The sequence below is a fragment of the Sturnira hondurensis genome, unplaced genomic scaffold, assembly GCF_014824575.4.
Source record: "Sturnira hondurensis isolate 20B ecotype Veracruz unplaced genomic scaffold, ASM1482457v3 Scaffold0002107, whole genome shotgun sequence".
Classification (NCBI taxonomy): domain Eukaryota; kingdom Metazoa; phylum Chordata; class Mammalia; order Chiroptera; family Phyllostomidae; genus Sturnira; species Sturnira hondurensis.
The window spans coordinates 1786-5772 of record NW_028074738.1 but is presented as its reverse complement, the minus strand read 5'-3'; the positions used below and the strand labels follow the sequence as shown (position 1 = coordinate 5772).

Below are 3987 nucleotides of genomic sequence, written 5' to 3'. Positions count from 1 at the left end.
GCCCCGTGCCCTGCCTTGGGCTGAGCACGTGTTTGGACTTTATCCCACAACCCCCGGGAAATCGTAGAAGAATTTGAGTCAAGACAGTGACATGATCAGATTTGTTCTTGGAGGTGGCAACACAGGGCAGGTGGACTGGGGGAGGCCAGTTTGAAGGCAAGACCAGTAGGACTCTTGGGCAATCAGGTGAGAAGTGAGGAGGTGTCTGTGGGGCAGGCACACAGGGTGAGGAGAAGAGTGGATGGGTCTGAATGGTAGATGAGAAGCTGCCCTGGCTGATGTGGCTCAGTGCATTGAGCACCAGCCTGTGAACCAAAGGGTCGCCAGTTGGACTCCCAGTCAAGGCACATGCCTGAGTTGCAGGCCAGGTCCCCAGTAGGTGGCGCTCAAGAGGGAACAACACGCTGATGTTTCTCTCCCTCTCTTTCTCCCTTCCTCTCTCTAAAAATAAATGGATAAAATCTTGTGGAAAAAAAGAGAGAGATGAGAAGCCACAGGAATCCGTGCCTGGTGGGGTGGGAGTGGGGATATGAGGTCCAGAAGAACCGGGCACGTGGAGGACTGCGGCGTCTGAGAAGGTAATGACGGGCAGGAAAGTGATAGAGAGAAGAGAAAGCGTTTTCTTTGGGACATGCTGGGTCTGAATTTCCAGGGGACGCCGTGGAATTGATTTGAGGACGGTTGAAATAGTGGATGAATCCTGGGCTAGACTGCACTAGGCACATAGACTAAAAGTCCTCGTGGTGGGTGAAGTTATAAGTTCATACTGGGTCACCCAAGAGAAGTATATAAAGTCATAAAAGCAGGATCTGAGTGTGCAGCCCTGTGTTCTGACAAAAGGCTGAAAAGGACAGGCTTCAACAGCAGAAAGAAAACAAGGAGGAAGCCTGCTCATAAAAGACAGGGGACAAGAGGAAAGTTCCAGGAAGGAGGAAGTGGTCACAAATATTACTACTCACTCAGGTAAGATACAGAGAGAAGTGACTGCTTGTTCTGTTGTGTGGAGACTATCAGAGGTGGGGAGGCTCAGGGAGGATGCAGAACCAAGGACCGAATGAAACGGGAGAAAGTCGAAAACAGACATCACAGACTTTATTTCAAGAAGTTTGCCTCGGAAATGGCAGAGAGACAGACTGTCCCGGAGGACGCAGAGCTGTGACTCTCCAGGGCGGGCCACGTGGCTCCAGAGACATTCACTAGTCTCTTTGAGTCTCCGTCTTTTCATTGCTACACTGAGAATGACACACGCCTTCCTGAAATGGTTGTTCTGAAAGTGAAATGAGATCTGGCACTTGGGAGGGTTCAGTAAACAGTGGGTGTTACTGTTGCCAGAACAAGAAAGGAAACTGTGACCTCACACCTGAGGGAAAATAAGAGAGAAGAGACTGGGGATGGAATGCAGCACCTGGGGCTACAAACCCCCTGCAGTCCCCACCCCCCTGGCCCACCTGAGCACCAGCCCTGATGGCCCTGGTTCCACAGGGACTCAGCAGGGCAGCGGGCGATGGCGGGCAGGATCACAGCTCTGGTCTGGCTCCTTCCGTCTTCAGGGGCATCTGTAGCGGCCAGTGAGCCAGGCAGTGAGGAGGACAGGAGGCAGCGTGGGAAGTGGAGAGCTTTTCTCCCCAAGGGAACGGCAGGGCTCCTTCTGAAAAGTCAGGATAGATGAGCTTGTTTTGTGTAGGTACCGGTTCTCTGTGTGAGCAATTCACGTGTCAAGTCCAGTGGAGACAGTTGAGTTTTGTGGTTGCCTGTGTGTTTTATCTTTATTGGTTCATTATTAGGATTTTTATACATTCAATGATTTCAGTTGAGTGTGGTCATTTTTCCGATGCTCGAATGGTCCCAAATGAGAACCCCTTCACACTGGCTGCTGTTTTCTTCTGACAGGACTCTGTCAGTCTTCGAAACTTCCTCGTTTTCTACAACACGCTTGCCTTGTCTCCCCGTAACCCAGACCTGAAGTCAGTCCGTCTCCAGGAAGCTCCGTCTCCGTCACGGACAGTGGGGTTTGGAAGCTGCAGTCAGGGCGCTGGGGATGCTCATTGCTGCCGAGGCCTCATTGGTTCTGGGCTGTCTGTTTGCTGGGGCTGGACTTTATAGATATAAAGTAAGTTATTAGTTAAAATTGATGTTTGTTATAATTCAGCTTCTTTATTCTACCTTTTTGTACATTGAAGATCTTGGCTCCTAATTACATCAGTAATTACTGATTTGCTCTATCCTGTAATATACATAATGTAGTTTCAAATAATACATGGTATTACAATTTAAAATGACTATTAAAACTATTGAGTGATGTTTGACATTTGGGGGTATTTTTTGTCCCTACAATATATTCCACTAAAAATATACAGCATTGTTTTCTAGTTACTTTAATTTTTTAACTAATTGCTTTAACTAACATTTTCTCTGTGTGTTTTACTGGCATCTGTTTGTTTTAAATTTTACAATTTTTTGTTTGGTTTTTATTAAAATTGTACAACATGTTATACAAAATTATACAACAGCAGGTGTGGCTCGGGTGGGTGGAGCACTGACCTGTACACCCACAGGCTGCAGGTTCGATTCCTGCTGAGGGCACCTGCCTAGGCTGCGGTTTGATCCCTGGCGGGGGCACTTACAGTAAGCAACCAATCGATATTTCTCTCTCACGTTGGTGTTTCTCTCCCTCCCTCTCCCTTCCCCTCCGTCCTAAAACAGTGAAAATTGTCCTTGGGTGAGGATAGAAGACAGCAAAACAAAGCAAACAGGAGAGATCCCCCTCATTCTTTCTGTCAGCGGCACGTTACCCCGCCGTGTGGATGTGCCCCGGCTTCTCAACTCCCCCGCTCTCCCTGAGCGCGTTCTCACCTTTGCAGCTGCAGACTCCGCGTGTCCGTCTTAAATGGCTGTTCAGTCATGACTACTCACGTGTGTCTGGCATTTCCTTACACATATCAAAATACATTTAGAAGAAAAATATCACTTATGTTGACTTGTTTTTAATCAGCATTCCTCAGAAACAATTCAGGAAACCGTGTGCTTCATGGTGAACGTGCAGACAGCAAACCTGAGAGAAGCGAGGTGGTTAGACTAGTGCTTGGCACCTGGGAGGTGCTCCGTAAATGACAGGTAATAGTGACACAACTGACAAAGGCAGACTTTGTGCTACTTATTTTTCTCCCTCTGGACACGTCATTAGAAATTTGAGAGCTGAATGGACGCATTTGACTCTTTAGTCAGTTCGCTGTTTCAACATTTGTTGAGTAACCACCATGTCCCAGGTGTTACAGTCAGAACTTGAACTTGGGGCCGAGTCACAGACTGCAGGCCTGAAAGAAGGGGTGAGGGGCAACTGGGAGTCCAGCCTCGCCCCAGGAGTGGGGCTGAGGCTCTAGGGAGGAGGCAGCAGAAAGTTCCAGGGGCAGAAGTGCCAGGGAGCCCTCCTCTGGGGAGACTGGGGCTGGCTCAGATTGGAGCCTGTACAGCAGGGGAACAACCACAAGAGGGAGCCGGGTCACAGCTGGTGCTCCCTGAGGGGAGTGGATGGCTCCCCTGAAGGCAGGGTCACTTCCCAGGGGCTTTCCAGGGGTAAAGAAGCAAAGGCAGCACCATCCAGAACGTGTCCAAACCACAGACTCCCATCCCTCCCCCTCCCTCCTCGAGGGCTGGTTCATAGATCTGGGTGAAGCCTGCACTTTTTAACAGGCTCCCAAGTGTTTCCTTCAGGTTCATTGTGATTTGAAAACCACTTCTCTAGGGTGGGTGGGCTGGGATGGGAGTAAAAGACAGAAAACTGTACTTGAACAACAATTAAAATAAAATAAATAAATAAATAAGAAAAGAAAACCACTACTTTATACCATTCATTTGGTCCTTGACATAAATGAGTTTGTATGGTTATTTTTCTCTTTGTGTGTCTATTTTTTTATTTTATCACAGTAAACCAATATCTTCTAGGCCACATATTTAGAAGACATTCAAGTTGATCTCTCTCAAAAAGAC

The 3987-nt window shown here is 48.0% G+C and overlaps 1 long non-coding RNA gene across 1 annotated transcript; it reads right to left on the bottom strand.

Annotated features, from left to right (window-relative positions):
- Window positions 1–470: 470 nt before the first annotated feature.
- On the bottom strand, window positions 471–3128 carry LOC118982810 (uncharacterized). The gene is made up of 3 exons (XR_005065608.1): window positions 2854–3128; window positions 1449–2095; window positions 471–1360 (listed from the first exon to the last, which is right to left on the bottom strand). It is a non-coding gene; the product is annotated as an uncharacterized LOC118982810 (long non-coding RNA).
- Between the last annotated feature and the right edge of the window lie 859 nt (window positions 3129–3987).